General features: G+C 36.0%; 1 protein-coding gene and 1 non-coding gene across 4 annotated transcripts in view; both read left to right on the top strand.

Moving 5' to 3' along the window:
* Positions 1-20,873, top strand: part of PRR16 (proline rich 16) — a 153,514-nt gene that overhangs the window by 32,005 nt on the left and 100,636 nt on the right. The gene's annotated exons all lie outside the window — the stretch shown is intronic.
* TRNAE-CUC (transfer RNA glutamic acid (anticodon CUC)) lies at positions 19,910-19,981 on the top strand. The gene has a single exon. It is a non-coding gene; the product is annotated as a tRNA-Glu (tRNA).

Here is a 20,873-nt window from a genome sequence, read left to right as displayed (position 1 = left end):
GTCTGGTTTTCTTAAAATCTCTAACCCACAATCACAGAGTCAAATGTCCTGGCACTGCTTTCATGGTGTGTAAATGTGAACAATTTCAAGATCTCCAGCTGTCATCATTGCATTAGTGCCTTCGCTGCAAAAACCTGAAGGATGTGAAGAGCTGGAAGTAAATATATGCAAATACACTGTTCAAAACCCCTACTTTTTAAGCAACTGATGTGAATTTTGGAGGCTTTTTGAATTTTAATAGTTGGTTGGTTGGTTTTTTTTCAGTTCCTTATTCTGACATAAAAATATCCCATATGTTAGGGCAAGTAGCACATGTTTGCACTAATCTAATCACTTCATCTTTTAATGTAGTACCACACTTTGGTTTTTTTGGTCACTAATCTCAGAAGTCGCCTTGCCTTGCCAATAATAACTCCAACAGGCTGTGAAGAGTTTTTCTGAAGGAAGAGAAACTGAACAGCTTCTGTCAGGATTGTTTCTGTTAGAAGTTTCAAAGCCTTTTGATGAAGTTGTCAGAGTGGACCCGGTAAGATGGGGCAAAAGAACATGCAGCTCTGATCATGTTACCTGTCATGGGAATGAGTTCTGCATCACCTATGGTTTCTGGAGGTGCAAGTCCCCTAAATTCCTCTGCTTTCTTCCTTTTCAGACATGTGTCAGGTTGTATGTGGTATCTGTTTCAGGAACAATGTGTTTTACTGATCCTAATTTTATAAAACTCTTCTAACATATCATTGCTGTCTTGCCTATATGAAGCATGAAGACTGTTGTTTTTTGATCTTTGTTCTCCAAGTTTAAAAGCATCTTGTATGTTAATTGCATGCTTGATTTTTTTTTTTTTCATTTTTCCAGGTAGTGGAAGAGATATTTAAAGTATGTGAGGTACTGTACATCTTCTAGATTTCCTTTTGTGTATGCACAAATCTGTTGCTCAAATCTCTTGGTTTTGCCTTATGCAGATCAGTTTTGAGGCATCTCCTCATTACCCAATGGCTTTAAAATAAGAAAACAAAACCAAAAAGACAGACTAAAAATTTGTTCTTGGACAAGCATAAGAAATTAATTATACTCAGCTCCAGTGAATAACCAGAATTAGTAGAGATTAAATTGGCTGTTACTGCTATACATTTTTTTCTAGACCATGCAGGCGTGATTTTTTTCTATGAAACTCCTTTTAAATTCTTTACTGCTGTAAATATGCTTTGAGGAGAAAGTGTTTTTCAGCATTTCAGTGTATTTGCTGCATGACTGATGTGGCCTGATATGACTTATCACAACATGACTTGTCATCAGAAAAGAGCTGAGAAAACAGAAGTGAGTTCCTTGAAGCTAAGGGCAGAGCAAGTAAAATGCATGCTTTTAAGAATGGCTTCTCCCTTCTCATCTTGTTCTCTTTCCACTTAAAGAAAAAAAGCCTAGCTTATAGAAAATTGGCAAATAGTAAATTTTAAATTTGCTCCTGGATTTGGAGGCTGTTTTCTAGTGATCAGGTAAAGGGGACATTCCGTGTTTTTTTTTTTTTTTTTTTTTGAGAGGTGTTAAACTCTTAATAAAGAAGGAATGCTAATAATTAGCAAAATAACTATAAAGGTTGTACATTCCAAATGCTGTTGCAGTTTCAGTGGTCACTTTTAGTAGTTTGAAGGTGGGAAACATTAATTTTCAATGATCTAGCCTATCTAGATTGTTTATTAGCATTCAATTTTTATATTTTTTTAGTAATATGTTTTGTTAGTTTCTGTTTTTATGGATGTTCTTCTTTGACTAATAAACTTAGTGGCAGTCAAAAATAAAGCACAAATAAGAATATGTTCTCTATAGTCAAATAAAAGTATTTAGTAATTTTATACATATTTAACAGTGTGAATACACAGAGGAATATAATTAGTTTACTGGAATTGTACTGCTAAGCTTTTGTAGGGCAAGGTGAGAAGACTGATTAAATAATTGTTAACTACTGTTTTAATGAATGAATTCTGTATTTGGTAAGAGTGAGTTTATCTGAATGCTAGTTATATTGAAAACAAATTTGAAGCATGTTTGAAGTTATTTCAAGGCCTCAAAGTGTTTAAGGAGAGATGCTTTAGTGCAGTCACAAACATATCACGTTGTTTTTATGTTTCAAAACACAGTCTGTGCCCTAGTCCTAAGTACTCAATATAATTTTTGCTGGCTTTCTGCTATTAATGTGACAAACAAAAGTGGGAACTAAGGTAGGATTCTAGTACAAGGGACCACTAATGGTAGACCTATATGTAACAACATAACTTCAAAGTGAGTGCTGTATTATTTTAGAAAGCTACTTTCACTTCAGGATGGGAAAGAGAGGATGAGTAGCGACACAATGAGTCCAAGTCTACCATGATGAAAAAAGCAAACGACTGAAAAGGAAGCCTAAAGAGATGTAGCATGAGTTCCGTAACCAACACTTCTATATGTTTACCATATTTTGTGGATCATACAGTGTGAATACATAAAATTTCTCTTCCTTCCAAGAAGCAGTGGGCACAGTGGACAAATGAGGAGATTTGGTCCAGATGACTTCTAGAGGTTCCCTTCCAGACTCAACCATTGAGTCATTCTGTGTTTGCATTAACTTTTGTTGTCAGTGGATCCTGAGAAATTTGAATATTTGAAATGAAATTTTCTGTTTGTTTTTTTTTTTTTTTGTATTTTTAAAAATTCATGTCCTTCAACTTTACTAGCATGAATCTAAAGACAAAAATTATTTTTATTATGTATCACTCAGCAGCATTTTCTAATATATATGTTATTGTAAGGATTATATAATCATAGAATAATTTTTAGTTGTTATTCAATTACAGATGAAGAATAGCAGGAAAAATGGTTTACCACAAGACATAGTTTACCAAAAGAGCCTATATTAGAAATATTTTTCAGTTCAGCTTCGTTTCGGTGCTGGAATTGAAATACTTTATTTGCTAGTTAAGGGAATTAAAAGAAATTGGCTTAATACTATTTTATAATCTTTTCTCAATTAATTCAGTGACTTAATATGCTAAAAAGCATGTGAGTTGTCAGGAAAAATTTAAGAATTACCTCTTTCAATGGATGTGCTTGTGAGTATATCTTTTGTTACTGAAATCTGCCAGCTGCCTGCTATTTTTTAAGGAGTTCTAGTGTGTCATTGGCTAATAGTTGCCTTGAAACTTTAAACAGATTCAGAGTTAATAAGGATAAATCTTGGTCTGATCCTACAGATGTGTCCTTTTGCTTGCATAGTGCAAATGCTGAATATCAGCTGTAGAAATCTTATTAAACTGTGTAAATAAAAGAGAATACATTTAGACTAATGTTTAGTCAGTCTTCCTTAAATGAAATGGAAAAGGTACCTAACTCAAATTTAGTATTAGGTGTTATTGAATTTGCATTGGGAAGATGAAACAAATTGTGTTTTGATTTAATGTGGGTTAATTTTTTCATTGAGTCTGCTGGTATGGCTGAATTAGTGAAGATTAAATTGGCCATTACTGCTATACAGTAATGATAAGAGCATGCAAAAAAATTCCCACTCATTTGTTTGTATTTCCAGTGTTATAGTAGAGATTTGGGCTTTGAGTTTTTTATTTTGCAGCTGGAAGATATTTTCTTTTGGCTGTGTTGCTGCTTGTTTTGTATCTGGCAGCTCAGAAAGTTCAGGCAGTTACTCTTCACCCTAATGAACATGTTCTTTTCTGAGCTCTCTGTGACTTCTCAGCATGGTTATAGCCAACCTAATTTGGTTCTATGAAATAAGCATCAGCAACATGTCAAACCGATGACTCTTGAAAAAAATACCACTAAGAACCCTATTAAAAAACATAAAAATGTGTCACCTGAAAATATTTTTTCAAGTATTTTGAAGTGTGATTGTTCTTTTTCAGGTTTTATTTTGTCTTGGTGCAGAATATATGTGTGGAAAATGTTTGGGTTTTTTTTTCCCCAAAGGTTTCATCTAGCTTGAGGCAGGGATAGAAAAAGAAAGGAAAAATGAAAGAACATGACTAAAATACAAACACAGCTTTGAAAACAACTGTAATAGTTTTACTTGTCCCAGTGTTTTTGCAGAGTTAAGCCTCCCTTTCCTTGTCTATACTTTATATGTCTTATTACATGAGTGGCATCTCTTGTTTCTTCAATACTCTTCCTCCATTTTCCTTGAAGTGGAGAAGAAACATTTGTTCATGAAATACTTTTCAGCTTGCTGGAGTGGTTTGACAATTTTTATGTTGTAATAAGTAGGAAAGCTTGGTTTAGGAACCATCTGCAAGTATATGTTTTATTTTCAGACGCTGCAGATAAATACTCATAGAAGTATGAGTATTCTACAGAATAAGACTATAATAAGTAAATGTCTAATAAGAGACTAGTAAGTAAATGTCTTACTCATTTAAACAACCATCTTAGGCTCATCAGTTCCTTATTTCATCATGTCTGCATATCAATTAGGCAATTTGGAAAAAGTAAGATCTCTTGGAAGAGATTGCTTAAGCAATTTATTGGCTGCAACTTTCTTTTTGAATATAACTGACAGTGCTGAGTAGCTATGATTCTATGATTTTTTTTATGGGATTGGTGAATTTACCTCTGGTGTGTTGAAATGGTTGACTCCTATCGGTTACATGTTCCTCTAACAAGATTATGGGAACATATTGATGATCACTGAATTCCCTTTTCCTGTTAAAATGTCATTATTTTTTTCTGTGCTAAATTTCACTTAAACACATTAAAAAATGGAAGTCTGAAAAATACTCTACTTCTCCAATACTTAAAAAAAAAGGTTAAATTCTTGTGATAATTAAAAATATTTATCTTGAAGAAGAGATCTGTGTGAGAATGTCTTTGGCACTCCAGAAGCAAGATTTCCAAATGTGCAGTATACAGGCTGAGTAATTAGGCCTATAGAAACAGAGCATTATTTGAGAGGAGGAGAAAAAGGAACCAGTTTGGAATACTTAGTGTAATCCACAAAGACAAAGCTGCTATCTTCCAGAGAGCATTGACCATGAGTCCTGGCTATGCTTTACTGCACTCCTTGTGGGACTTGCTGAGGTAGGCAGCTGTACAGTGTACTTTTGCATCCCATCTGTGTGGTCTAAGCTTAACTGGTGAACAGAATGACCTGATGTTCATAAAATCTTAAGTTGTTTTCCAGGAACTTAGTTGTTCTATGCTAGGGTTGGTCCACTGTTAGAGACAATGGTGCTGGGTCAGGGTGATGTTCCTGAGGCTGACCGCTGCCTCTTACTTGCCTGGCTTGGCAGTGCCCTTCAATAGTCCTACTGGAATTGGTTCATCTGGAAAGGGGTGTGATGACACACACCATCTGGAGGGAGTTGCAATTGGGGGCTTTCTCTGTGGAATTTCTGACTTGAAAGTCAAAGAGCAGACAGACCTTGCACAATATATGTCCAGGTAGGTTTTCAGGTCGCCTGAATTGCATCCTCTATTCTCAATGCCACTGGAAGCATGATAGTTTTGCATCTTCGTAGTGTAAGTGGTTTTGGCAGGAATACTCCAGACATTACAAAACATTCACAGAAGTAGGCTCTGCTCTGCATTTAGTTAGCTCCCTGGGCCAGCCAGGGCACTTCTGAGAGAGTTTACCAAAGCTGCTACTCTTCACAAAGCTTGTGATTTGCCTGAAAGTCCGAGTTTTCTGCTCAGCAACAACTAGCATACTGTTTTACCATTCACTGAGTGCTGTTTTAGGTGGTGTAGTTTGTTGGATTTTTTCAGATTCTTTTAGTAAATGAAGTAGAATAATATGATCTGTAATCTTTGTAATTGTCACTGATTCCTTAGTTTATATGCTATAGAGTATGTGTGAGCAAGATAGTGGTGAAGGAAAATGTTTACAGATATACACATCTATTTCTCTTCCAGAAGTATGACTAGAGGTAGGTTAGCAGATACAAACTGAAGGACTTCTGTCTGTGCTACCAATGTGTGTTTTACTATTTAATCTCTTTGCAGAGTATTGCAGATGTTCAGTGCTTGATTTAGAAGGTTAGAGATGAAAAGGATGGCAGCTGTAATTAAAAAGGATTTATTTTATGAACACAGTTTTTGTTTCTTCATTCCTTCCCTTGACCTTATGTCAGGGATGCTGAATACCTTCAATTTCCTCTTAAGTAAAATGGATTCATCTTCCAGATGCTCAGTATTTCTCAAACTTACTGTGATTTCCCTTCTTTTTTTTTTTTTTAAATCATGTATGATGGTGGTTGAGATAGAAATGTTAATAGTAATTTTGGAGAAGAAACTACTTCTTTTTAGGCTAATAAGCATTTTAGAGAAAGTGCCCTGGCCTGTTTGACCAAAGATATTGAGTTAAAACAAGGTATTTTAATGCCTGAATGCCTGGCTTTGTTTTGTTTTTTTTTTTTTAAGGTTTGGGAAATTTGACATGACTTTCAGTAAATTGCCTTTACATCATTGTCATTTTCGTCTTATTTAATAAAACCTGTTTATTCTTAAAATAAACAAAGTAAACTCGCTTATCTCACTTCAGAGAATCATCTTTTCTTTAATTAGACTTCAAAAAGCATAAAACTGTGGAACCTATATAAAATAATCTTTAACTCGTTCCCTTTGCTATTCTCTTCTTTGACCATGAAAAATAAAAAGACTTATATACCTTAATCTTTTAAGTTTGCAGGACTTCACCTGTGCAGTGAACACCTAAACTCTTCAATTATGAGTCAATATAATTTAAATTTCACAGATATTTAGAATTCAGAAGTGTTCTGAAGTCTGCATAGTCTGTGAGCAAGTCCTTATTTTTATAGATTTCATGCTAGAGGGAAGAACTGAGGGGCTCCATTGGTCCCAAAAGCTGTTCGTGGGCTTGGATGAGGAGAGCAGCTTAATGTAAGGACTAATTTCTCGTTTGCCTGGTGGCTGGATGATGAAGAAGCATCTCAAAACAGGAGTTTCCTAAATGGAAAAGGCATTTTTAATCCCTGACTGTGCTGGCTTGACTGTAGTGGTCTGTTAGGCAAGTGCCCACCAAGCAGTTCTATGACTCCCGTGGGAATAATCTTAACTGTGTTATTGCAGAGGCATTATCAAGATTGCTGAGGTTAGTTTTGGTCAGTGACAGGTCTGTCTTGAAGCTGGCTGGAACTGCCTGTTTCAAATATGGGGGACACTTCTGGTGTCTTCTCACAGAAGCCCCTTTTGCAGCCACCTTGTTACCAAAACCATACATGTTAACCAATACACTTACTAAATGCATCACAAAAGGAAAGAAGGTTCCTTTTTGGTAGCAAGCTAGTTGTTCTAGAGGTTCCTTTACACTGTGACTCAGTAGGGAAATAAACAGAATCAGAGAATCATAGAACATACCGAGTTGGAAGAGACCCATAAGGATCATTGAGTTCAACTCTGACATTTTGATTTATGGAAGAGCAAAATTCTGGTTTTGAAAATGCTATTATACATGGCAATTAGATACTAAAATTTTCAATTATCATTATTTGTACCTTATTTTAAAAGCTTGTTCTAAAAGACTATTTCATTAAAAATGCCCCACAATTTCAATTTTCTGTCTTGTAAATGAAATAAATGAGGTGAAATTTGGTAGATTTTTATTATTTGGCAAGCAAGATACTAGGGCTGGCCAACCTAGGAATTTATTAAATCATTATGTATAACAGTTTCAGCACTGAGAAATTAACTTTTGGTGGAGAAAAAGTCTTCTGCATATTAGTAAACTGTCAGCATATATGTTAATGCAGTTTTAAAGCCATGACAATACATGTGAATTCTAATACAGAAGAGGCAGCTTCCTTCCACAGTTTGTGCATGGACTGGATCTGCTGTATGTTAGTGTGAATTGTCTGGGTATGTGTAAGAATGGTCAGTGTCATATAAAGTATTTTTTGGGGAAACCCTGGGACTTGTTTGTGGTGACAGTGTCATTCATTCTGCATGACCTGTTGCAAGCAGTGCAGTATCTCCCCTTCCGTTTTTCTGCATTTCAGGAGAAGGCAGAAGAGAGAAGGTTAAAATTTGAACTGCAGATTATTAACAAATATTTTTAGCGAGTGACAGGGCTTGCTTTGGTTTTTGTTTTTTTTCTTTTTTTTTTTTTTGTTTGTTTGGTTTTTTGTTTTGTTTTGTTTTGTTTTTGTTTTTGTTTTTGTTTTTTGGTATATCGCCATTAGGGTGGTAACCCTGCTCCACTGCTCAGCCTTAGTGGGGCTCCATCTGGAGTGCTGTGTCCAGTTCTGGGCTCCTCAGCACAAGGGAGACCCAGAGCAGGTCCAGTGAAGGGGGCAACAAAGATGATTAAGGGTCTGGGGCATCTCTCCTATGAGGAAAGGTTGAGGGACCTGGGCCTGTTCTGACCTGAGAAGAAACAGCTGAGAGGGGACCTCAGTAAGTATCTGAAGGGAGGATATTCAGAGAATGGATCCAAACTCTTAGTGATGATGAGAGCTGACAGGCAGGAGCTGATGCACAGGGAGTTCCACCTGAATATGAGGAAGAACTTCTTTGCTGTTTGAGTGACCATGCACTGGAATAGATTTCCCAGAGAAGCTGTGGAATCCCCCTCACTAGAGGAATTCAAGAACTGTCTGGAATCAATCCTGTGCCATGTGCTCTAGGATGACCCAACATGTGCAGAGAATTTGGACCATATGACCCATGTGGTCCTTTCCAACCTGACTGATTCTGTGATTTGCAAAATATTTTCAGTTCTTGGGGTTTGTTTGATACCCATAATGCAGATCCAATTTTGCAGCTAGATTCAGTACTTACTACTCATCTTGCTCAGCAGATGTATTTGTGAATTAATTTCATTACTATTTCTTACTCTTTGTATCTTGGCATGTAATATTCTTTAAAAAAATGTCTCTAAAAAAATCAGTATTTGTGTGAAAAAATGAAGTATTGAGCCTTTTTGGTGAAGTATTCAGTCCCATTTGTTTTTTATAGGGCAAGACAGTGGGAAGCTTGGCAAACAAGCATAACTTAATTTGCTTTCAAAGATGTGAATGCCTCTTGAAGTGAAAAGATCCACTCTGTTGCAAATCTAAAATTAGATTATGTATAATGTATTCAAATCTGACAAAACAGAATGGCTCCATGATGAGTGTCATTTTGTTGATATGAAAATTATTTTAAAATCCTTTTTATGTGGGCTTTTTTATTTAAGTTTAAGCTCAGGTTGAATACCTCAGACAGTGTAGCTCTGTTCTCTGATGGATTTATATAATTTTTATCTTAAAATAAAATAAAAAGGAAGGGAAGTGAGGACGTTATTCCAATATGTGCAAACTGCTGAATTCTTGACACAGCTTCCACAGCTTTAACCCATGAAGATTTTCTAACTCTGCAATGAATGACAGAAATTAGAGGCAGACGAGCTTTCTGCCTGACCAGGCATTTCTGCAATGAGTCTGCTCCTTGTCAGACCACTTGGAAAATTTTTACTTGTATTTTATTTTTACCTTTATTTTTGTCTTTGTTTCAGGTTGTTTCATGTGGCTTGGAAAAGCTCACTCTCTTAGGCCATGTTAACCGCAATACAGGTGCCACAGGAACAGACTCAAACCAAGTCCAGGCCAAAGCAGGCATAGTTATGGGACGCTGCACCACTTAGCACATCTTGTTGGCTTGCTTCTGAGTCTTCTGGGAATTTTCCAAACAAAATATAGCAGATCTGTGACACTGCAGATTTAAGTAAAATATTACTGTCTTTGGTACAAGATAACCATATCTTCATTCTCTCTATTGCAGTACAGCATAGTTTACTGAGGCTGAAAGCACTCCTCCCACTATTTTAGGTAGAAATTGAGAAAATGATGCATCTAGTGGGAGTGCCCCCTAATTCAGACATGGTTATTCAAATCTGATGCTTAGTCCAGGCTTACTGTTAATGGCAAAAGAAATTTAAATACAAACATGTCATGTGGGCAATTCCACACCTGCTAATGATCTTGTTTATAATCTCTTTTCCTTTAACCCTCACCTCACTTCTCAAATGCAAATTTAAACTAAGATAGTTTGTTTTCCCCAAGATGGTTCCCTTTATACCTTTTTTTTTGGTATGGTAAGGCAGATATCTGAATGGATTACCCATGCCACAGCTTGAACATGAGATTGATTGAGGGACAGAAAGTGGGTCATGTCAGTCTAGCCTGAAAAATATAGTAAGGATTTAGATGACCTGCTTTACCCAGTGCTTCAATTGTGATTTACTAAAAAAATTCTTAAAATAGATACTACTTAATTTTAACTTTGCTCTAAACAATATGTTTGCCAAGACAAGTATCAATGTAGATGGATATTAATATGTCCCCTCCTCCCCTGTTTATTAAAGAAGTGAATCAGGTATCACATCTTAGAGTAATTCTATTAATTTAATGGCTTGTATTCAATGTATGTATTAAAAGGTGGACTTTGAGTGGGAAAAAAAAGTTCCCGTCCACTTGCAAATATGTGTGTTTGTATCTGGGGCATCTGTGGTGGCATACATGGTAGTACAGCAGCTACACAATCTAGCATGGCAGATAGATTTACAGCTGTAGGTTGCAGAGAAAACAGTCCTAATTTTTGTATTACAGTTCCTAAATTCTATCATTAATTGCTTTTCCATATTTAATCTGAATACAGCAAAGTATGGATTGTAATTATTACTGGAAAATAATCATAAACCAAGCCTAGGTGAACAAAATATAGTGTGTATGGAATATATAGTTAGTATAATTACTCCATATATGTAGACATGATATTAACTTATAAATCAATTAGTACAGTTCTACAAGACTTTGTCTCAGAGACTTTATTTAAAAACACTCCAACTTGATAAATTAAATAAAGGCTGTGTTATTCATTGATACATTTTAGATTTGTATGAAATTATCTACATAAACCTTTATTTTAATAAAATCTTTATGTCATGTCGCTTGACCATAGGTCCGTGCATATACATAAGGCACTAAGTCCTACCTGAAGTAATTGTATTTCCATAGCTTGTTAGTTTTCTTGATTTGTCAGAAAGGAACTCCTGCAAATAATTTATTAGTATTTATAGTAAGGTATAAAACTAAGTTGACTGTGCACTAAAACCCACCTGGGAAAAGAAGATTATGTTTATATACATTATGGGCTATATACCAGAGTGTGAGGTTCAAAATAATAACACAAAGCAATTATAATAGGAAAAAGATAGTGATGCTGAAGTGTATGAGAATGCATTGCATGACTATAAACCTTCAGCTTCTCAAAGTTGGATTAGTCATAGAATTTCTTTCATGCAAGTTCATGCAAACATCCCAGAAAAATGAATGAAGTGCTTGCTCTGTCACTTGCTTTGCATTTCCTTGAAAAAAAACAAACAACCAAACAAAAAAACCTGGTTAACAAGGACAGAATTTTTAAAATACTGGTTTTGTTTTAAGTGAAAGGCAGAAGGTCACTGTCAACCTGTCTGGGCTTCACTTGGATATAAAAGAATGTATTTGAAACTCAAATGTTTTGAGAATCAAGAGTACACCAATGCTAATTCCCTTACTTTTTCTGCTCTGAAAGTCTACCATACTATTTTTATTTGATAATAGAGAGTTGTGACCTTTAGAAAACCTGATTTCAAGAAGGATAAAAAGTGGTATTAAAAGTGAAAGGTTTACTGCAAATACTGGAAGAAAGGCATACACTTTGGAAGCTAATGTTTACATAAAACCCCAAAATGTTACACTGGTATTTCTATGATAATTAATTAACGTCATGCCGGGGGAATCATAATTCGAATGACTTGTATGTTTCCTTTCTAACTACTGAATTCTGCTCTTTTTAATACTTGATGACTTTCATCTAGCCAACAGCCCTTCTGAAGATATTTTTGGTGCAGTACTTGATGAAAATAGATCAATCTTTTTTTTTTTTTTGTAGAACCCCCCCTTAGATTTGTATGACTTTTTTCCTTTTTCACACCTCTACAAAGACTTTCTATAAATTGTCTCAAGTCCAAGTCAATGGCATTGTAAGACTTTTATTTTTTTTTGAAGCATGTTATGACATACTAGATGTGATCTGAAGTAAAACTGATCTGAGGAGAGCAATGGCATAGAGTCAGGTCCTTCTTGACATTGGCCCAATGTTGTATTGCAGAACAGAGTGTAGTGCAGAGATTTCTGAAGCAATGGAAACTCTAGTTAGTTGCAAACCTAATTTAAGTAAAACAAAAGAAACCTTCAGCCTAGACAAATCCCTTCATGTAATCATAAAATTAATTGGATTTTATTTTTTTTAAATTTAAAACAAAGGGATCGTGGTTTCAGAGGTGGCATACTATTTTTAAACTGGAATCATGCTTTGGTGTCACAGTGATAAGTTTTTACTAAGTGAGTAAAACAGAAAAGGTCCAGGTGTTATGGTATACAGCAGAAATCCACTGTTTGTAGGGGTAGTCATTTGTACGGTGGTTCCTCCTATTGCTCAAGGCATGAGAAGATGTCAAGGAAACTTCTCCTTGCCAGCACTGAAATGGTAATCAGAAATACAGGACAGCTTCATCAGGAAAGGAAACTGGGGGGTGTCTGGTGCCAGGAGCTGCTCGCAGCAGAGTCAGCCAGAGAGTCACACCACACTGCTTGGGGCTTCATCCCACTGGGGCCTGAGACCCTCTGATGATCCACAGCCCCTGGACAGTCTGCGCCAACACTTACATGTCCTCCCAAGGAAAGGTTTCTGTACAACCAGTCCTAACTTGTCATGTCCCAGTCCTTGACAGTTGTTTGTGTGGCCTACGTTGTTAATGAAAAATATAGTCTGGCAACAATAATGAAAATCCAGTATTTATGTCACCAAAACCAGGCTATTATTAAATGGACCTAATGAATTTAATGTATTCAGCAAGAGCGTTTCTTTGTGCATTAACATCCACTTATATGCATGCATCATTCCCTGTGATGATACTCATTAGTAATAATTGCAGTACTTACAGGGTTACTCTTTCCTGCAATGAAAACATCACAGCTTGATCTAAGCATTAACTACATCTAGCAATAGGAGTAGGATTCTTAGATGTGTTAAGAGTAGGTTTGAAACTAAAAGAAGTGAAAGTGATATGTTAGAAATTATTCATTTGGAACACAGAATCCAGTTTTAGGCTGATTTTCAAAGGGGAAAAAACCAAGACACCTCAGAGGATCAGATAAAATAGAGAAACCTGGTGAAATTTGTTGCATATGAAAGTGGAGATTACAAATAAAGAAAACATCTGTCAGGATTAGGGTGAAACTTTCAAATTGCAAATACTTATAAATGGCTCCTTTTTCTTCTGTTGTATAAAGTAGTGAAATTATTATGGAATAGAATTACTTATCTGTAGTTCTGGTTGGTAACAGCCTCTGCCCCAGTGGATCACTGAGAAGTAGTTTACAGATAGGTATTTTAGTTTCAGTATTTTATTTATTTAATTGATTTATTTGTTTGATCTTCCCATGTGATTAGTTGCTGAAGTTTAAAACAAGTAGGTTTATCTGTTTCTATGATCTATGTCATAAATGGAAGACTGTGTGGTATTCTGAAAACTGGAGTAGCTCTAAAGAGGAATTTCCTCTTTTATTTTATATTCTTAAAAACCTGTGTCTGAGAACAGAGTATTAGTACAATCAAGTGTGGCAAGCAATGCACTGCAGAAGGTTACTGTTACAAACATTAAACCTTTCTTGTACATTTTAACAACACTGAGAACACAACTGAAGGTTTTAACCATTATGCCAGCGTTGATCTATGCAACTCACATCAGCCACTTGCTAGACTTGTCACTTCTGGGCTCTTGCTTGTTTTTAGAACCTGTGAAGTCTGTGAAGCCTCTCCCTCCTGCAACTGTGCCCAAGTGTCTCTGTCTCTCCGCAGCAGACCCATCTGGCTGCCTCTGGCTGCAGGGTCCTGGGATACCCTGTGGGCAGGGAGCTCAGAAGGGGCTGGCTGCAAGGTGTCCACAACACTTGAGTACATGTTCTGACTTCTGATAAACCAGTGGTTCCCTACCAGGAGATAAACTGTCATCTAAAGTAACATGATTCACTATTAGTGAAGGGATCGTAGTTGTTCCATAGTACAAAGGGATGCCTTTTGCTGAGATCTTGGATGTTGAGAACTGGTTTTTTCACCTTTTTTATCATGAGAATACTTACAACTTAAATCCCTTTATGTAAAAAAGAAAATGCCTTTTCACTGATGCTGTGAAAATGTGATTGAATTGGAGTAGTTAATGAATTTGGCTTCTTACAGAATTTGTTATCTAGTCAAACAGCTAGGCTTAAACAAAAAAACAAATAAAAGAACTGAATAACTGCTCCAAACTTGAGAAATCTGTGGCTTTTACTGACTGGGGGCATTTTTAGTCTGATAATCTCAATTTTAGTTCTCATTCTAGAAAATGTCAGATAAATAGTGTGAAAATCAGTCATTTGTGCAACTTCTATTCAATTTTCCACCATTGGGAGTATTCAAACTCCGCTTTCTGTAGCTGGAGGTTTTGTTTGTTTGTTTGTTTTTAAAGCAGGAGCTTGTGATTTCTGCTTTGAGTGCTCGGGTTTACATCTGGTTGGTCAGAAAGGTGCAGTACTAGTGTCAGAGAGCTTATTGATAAAAAAAAGATTAGAAGAAGCATGTGGAGTTGCTATAGCAAAGATCTGATACAGAGTCAGACTTGCCAATTGACCAAACTAACTTTTTTTTTTTCAATTCTGTCTTGGTGTCAAAAGTTGATGAATAAAATATCTTGGTCAACCATGAAGCCTATAACAGCAAGTTAAGAAGTTAATATTTCATAGAGTCATGGAATCATAGAATCATAAAGGTTGGGAAAGACCTCCAAGATCTTGGAGTCCAACCTTTGACAGAATACTGCCATGCCAACTAAACCATAGCACTAAGTGCCCCATCCAGTCATTTCTCGAACACCACCTACCTGGGAAGCCTGTTCCATTGGTTGAACCATAATTTCTTTGCTTCAAAAGCTATCAATAAAAATGCTAATATATCTTTTGCTCTCCTTGTTGTTCATTTGAATCTTTAACACTTTTTGCTTGCTTTGGTATTTCTTCTGAATATTAAGATCTTTCCTCTGAATATTGAATAATAATATATTTAAATTATTGAGGTGTTTGTTCTGATAGAAACTGACTACCTTTTCTCTATTTCTAACAGGATGATAATACTCAGTACTTATATTAGATTTTCCATATTCTAAGTTTTGTAGTCATCAATTAAACAGGTAACAGAACACTTGGTGGAGTTGGATTCACAGGATAACTTAAATGAAAGACATAAAAAATTGGAAGTAGTACTGTCAAATTCTAATGTTTTCATTTTAGTTCTGTTGAATAGAGTCTTTGGAGTCATGACTAATTCTCTAGTTTTGATTTAGTTTCTAAGGGTAAAATTTAAATTTTGAATAATGTAGCATGCAAAGGATCTTTCTAAATTTTGGCTGCCATAGCCACCATCTCAAATGACTTTTTTTATTTCTTTTATTAAGATCAAAGTGGCACATTATTCAGAATTTTACTGTAATTCACTTTAAAGTCAAATGTGTATTTTAATATAATTTTCTTTTGTATTTTGTATATAACAGTCACTTATCTCATCTTGTGTTAGCATTTCCAGATATTGTTGCAAATGCAATATTTAAATGTGGATTGGTATGTCTGATCTGCTTGTTATTTGTTCAAAGGCAACGCACAACTGACTTAGATGTTAATAAACTAGTTATAGTATTTCCATGTTCCATTGTTGTATTCAATTCCATGTCAGTATTTCCATAATTTTAAGCTTAATTGCAAAGTTTAAACCAGGAAGTGAAGTGTTATTATTTTTTATATAGCAAAAGATAGCTATAAAAGATAGCTATAGCAAAAAAATTCTTCTTTGTAAACTGGAGAGGGCTGCCCTTGAATAATTTTCAGGTAATTTTCATGTTTGTGACTGTTGTAAGTAAAAAACCCCACCATATTGTGGTTTAAATTATTTAACATGCGTATTTATAACAGAAGTTTCACATGGATCATTTATACTCAGTTTGGAGAGGGACAGTGATGCATAAAATGTGTTCATATTATAGTATTAGCATTTATGAAAATGTTTCATTTACAGAATACAGCATAATAGGCATTTTGAAGGTCTGATGCTTTTCCTGTGTTGGTAATCCTGATTAAAGTAACATAAGTAGGAATTGACACAAGCTGATGTAGTCTATTATGCCACTAATCCGTGGTTTAAGGGTTCCTAAGATCTTGTGCACATTGGTATGAAGGTACTTAGTTAAACCACCATGTAAGTGGTCTACAGATAGATTTCATTTTGTCAGTTTTTGCTAAGTGTATCCTTTGTGTCCATGGGAGAAAAAGTTTTACAGGATGATTGAAAAAATATTGTCTCTAAGCAAAGACTCTGTAAGTAACCTGAAAAAACCTGCAGATAAATTATCTCTAGGGTATTTTGAAACATTAAATAGGTGTACATGGTCTATTAAGAGGTGTATTTTATTTTTCAAGAAATAAAGCTTTCATATTGATTAATAGACTAACAAAAATAATTGACAAACACCTGTTAAGATTATCTCAAACTGTTGCAGTACTTAAGCACAACAAACCAAAGGGAGGACTTTCTGAAAGTTAATTAAATTTCTGTTAGTATTTGTAATCTCTGTAGCTTTAGAGAAACCGGGTGTTGGAGGTACGTGGTTTAAATATAAGTCATGGCATTTACTTCTATAATTAGGCGGTTCCCCTTTTAACTTAGGTCAATGTATCAACATCTATAAAACTGATTATATGTGCTGTTTGGGAAAAAAACCCCAAGTTCTACCATTGGAACTCATCAATCGATGCTCATTGTTTCTTGCCGATACAAATTTCAAAAGATGTTTAAAGTCTTGATAACACTAAGTGATACTATTAGAGGTAGTTGCTGGGTTGTTTGAAAATGTCAGGTTTGTAATAGCATACCTGGCTTTTTTAAGGTAATGCTGTGACAATTTAAATTTTAGCACTTGAGTTTCTTGGACAGTTTAAAAGAAAAAAAAACAACTCAAATTAGAATCAGATGGATTGATTAAGTTTATGGGGTTATCTTTATCACATACTTCAAATAAAGTTTTGAGATCCTTATAAAACAAGAAACTTCTTCACTGAAATCTGAAGAACATCTGTTACAGGCAACAAAGCCTGAGAACTACTTGGTTATAGCAGACACAAAGATCTAGTAGAAGGTTTTGGCTAAACTTCTGTGATACATTTCCCACTAGTTTGGGAAAGTAGGGAGCTGTTTGATATAAATGATGAGTTGGAGGCAGACATTTTTCTGTGGGAACTTGCTGACAATGGCAGTCAGTTCAGCTACTCCAGCACACGTGGACAGAGGGACAGATCTTCCCAGCTTCAGGGAGGGCTGATTGAAAGTCAGTATAAGTGGTATAAGTGATATATAAGACTATAATACTTGAAGGGAACAATTCCTATTGAGAGGCACCTAAAGGGAACATAGGTGGGTAATGTTATTTTGTATTTATTGAGGACAAATACAGCAGTGGAATGAAATTATCACTCTGATTTCTGAAGAAAGGGCCATTTTCTTTTGAGAGATGACTGACTTTCTTGATAGCATTTACAATTAATGATGTAGATGTTCTAAAAACCTAACCAAACAAAACCTCTGGATTTGTTTTTGCAAGCTTGAATTCCTATAAAATGTGTAAAATTGTTATTTTAGAATGGCTAGAGCATGAAGTACTGTTTTAAAAAAATTACCAAAGTGAGAGAGAGTATTTTGCACTTGTCAGTGAACAAATGGAAGGAACATTTAAAGAAATGTCACCATATTGTGTCTTTGCACCTTTAACTGATTTCCATGAGTTTAATATAGATTTTTTTAATTGCTACTTTCTCAAAGCAATTCTGGGTTTTAGTACAAGTACGGAAGGCATTAAAGTAAAACCAATCAATTTATTTAGTTCTACCAATCTATTATTCCTGTTCCTAAGGGCCTGCAAAGCCTTTAAAAATCGGGGTTTTTTTAAAGTAATATTGTGGAAATAAGGAGTAACTTTACACATTTTCTAGTTGAAAGTAATTTGGAATTTTAAAAATGATACACTGACATCACAACCAGGCCATATGCTTTCTATATTTAAAGAACTGTATTTCATTTGGGAGACAACTAATAGGAATTCAGCTGCTGTACCAAGGCATTCATTGCAATTAGCTGAGATCATTTCTTCTGAGCTATAGATATATCTGTATGGAAGATTAAGTGTTTTTTGGAAAGAAATTAATGTATTTTATTTTACTAATGAATTATGAATGTTGAACTGTGGTTAGCAGTGTAGTCTGATTCTTCAGCTAGTTAGAAACTCAAAGATGGATACATCTTCTAATCTTAACTGAAATATACAGTGATTTGATCTGTTTCATATAATTTTAGAGCTCTTTAAGATCACTCCTATGAAAAATTCAGTTGAAATTATAGTAAATTCCAATGCATTTGTAGAAACACGATCAGATTTTTCTAAGCGACCTAACTAGGAACTGAGGATCTGGTACCAAGTGAAAAACTTAATACGAAATTGGAAAAGAGTATGTGGGAGAAATCTGACAATGTGGTAAGTTCTTATTTTTCCTGCAAGTATAAAATGCAGTTTTCTGTTAAAATGGAGAACTGCCCTATCTAAAGCAGAACAAGGTGTGCTGTATAGCAGCATTGAAAAGATCTTATGAAATTATGGCAGTGCTCACTCACTTCAGGTCTCTTTCCCCATACAGGATGGAAATATGGATAAATTCAACATGGGAGTTGCTGGCCAAACCCAGGCCAGTCCTGCATCCCAACAGAGAATCAGCTGAACTGCAGCTCCATCAGGTGGTCACAGGCAACTGACAAGGGTTTTAGAACTGGGGCAAAATACAGTTCTGTGAACAGACACCAAAACAGAACACCAACAAAGGGCAGTCAGAAATAGTTATGATATGGAGGAGGTGATACTAGTGTAAATCAGAAGTTGGATGAGCAAGTTAGAAATACATTTTGTTGAGGTTTTTTGGTAGTGTGAGTTTTTTTTGTTGTTTTGTTGTGGTTTTTTTCCTGTTTCTTTTATTTTTTTACATTTTTGCTAGAGTATCCTGTTTAGTTTTGATTTTGTCCTTAGAGATGTCACTGGCATGAAAAGTAGTGTGGCCAGCAGGTTGAGGGGGGTGATTCTGCCTCTCTACCCTGCTCTGGTGAAATCCGGTTTGGATTGATGCATCCAGCCCTGGGGTCTCCAGCACAGAAGGGACATTGACCTGCTGCAGCGAGTCAAGAGGTGGGACACCAAGATGATTAGAGGGATGGAGCACCTCTCCCATGAGGAAGGGCTGAGAGAATTGGAATTTTTAAGCCTGGAAAAGACAAGGCTTCAGGGTCACCTAATTGCAGCCTTCCAATACCTGAAGGGATCCTACAAGAAAGATGGAGAGGGACTTGTTAAAGAGCATGTGGTGACAGGAGAAGAGGGAGTGGTTTTAAAATGAAAGAGAGTAGATTTAGATTAGATATTAGAAAGAAATTCTTTACAGTGATGGTGTTGAGACACTGGGACAGGTTCCCCAGAGAAGTTGTGGCTGCCTCATCCCTGGCAGTGTTCAAGTTTGGATGAGGCTCTGAGTAACCTGGACTAGTGAAAGAAGTTGCTGTCCATGGCAGGTGGGTTGAAACTAGATGATCTGTGAGATCCCTTCCAACCCAACCCATTCTGTGATTCTACCAGTGAATGGCTGATATATATTGGTAAATCAAGTCTGTGCTGTAAATTCAGACCATCTGCTTCATGTTTGAAATTCTAACTTTGCAACAAGTGAAACAAAAGTGTTTTCATCATTTGTTTGACGCTATCTATGAAGGCCAGGGCCCCCTGGTGGTCTAGTGGTTAGGATGCGGCGCTCTCACCGCCGCGGCCCGGGTTCGATTCCCGGTCAGGGAATTCCTCCAGGCAGATGGAGCTCGTCAGCCCTGTAAGGCCATCCATCTAAGAGAAGGGCACTCTAAACAAACCTACGTCCTGAGGACCTCGCTGCCACTGTCCAAGCTCGCTCGGCCCCGGCAGATGAACCTCAGGATTAAAGGGTGGGCTCAGTTCAGCGCACACTGTGTCTCACCTAAAAAATCCACTGCGCAGGCTCAAAGGGTAATGACCTTTCCCAAATCTTCGTTCGCGAAGACTGACCATGAATCTATGAAGGCCTCTTATGCTTTCCTACCTGTTTTCTCTGAGACACTCACTTTCTCATGGAAACCTTAACTTTCCTTTAAATATTAAAGGAAAGGGAGAATGTCACTGTGAAGGTATTTGCTGGCCTTTCCTAGTTCCAAAAAAGGAACACCTAGGGAAAAAAAAGATGCATATAGTGCATGTATATATATATACCCGGGTTAGTTATCTACATCAGAGACATATTTACTCTTCCTGCTACACCCAGTAATGTATATTGAAACAGCTGAAGGAAGCTTGTCTGGAAAGGAAAGTAAGCTGAGAGGAAAAGCTTCTAGCTAGAGCTCTGAGGGGTTTGTCTCTTTATTTTTAGCATAAGATGGAAAACTACTCTCTGTCACTGTCTCACTTCAACATGATTGAGTAAATTGTCTCTGATCAGTAAAACCCTAAACAACCATGGGCATTCTAGTGGTTTGTATTGAATAAAATTTAAAGATGATCAATTAAAAATGTTCCATCTCTCAAATTAACATAAATAATCAAGATGAGTCAAATTCTATTACACTAAAACTTACAGGGAAAAAATTATTTGTAATTTAGGCTTCTGGTTTTTTGTAGATAGAAAATGCTTATTATTTGGAAGACGGAAGATACTTAATAT

Source organism: Manacus candei, unplaced genomic scaffold, assembly GCF_025592945.1.
Source record: "Manacus candei isolate 608988 ecotype Guabito, Panama unplaced genomic scaffold, ASM2559294v1 h1tg000027l, whole genome shotgun sequence".
NCBI classification, from domain to species: Eukaryota; Metazoa; Chordata; class Aves; order Passeriformes; family Pipridae; genus Manacus; species Manacus candei.
The sequence above is the reverse complement of the archived record's forward strand: the minus strand, read 5'-3'. Positions and strand labels throughout refer to the sequence as shown.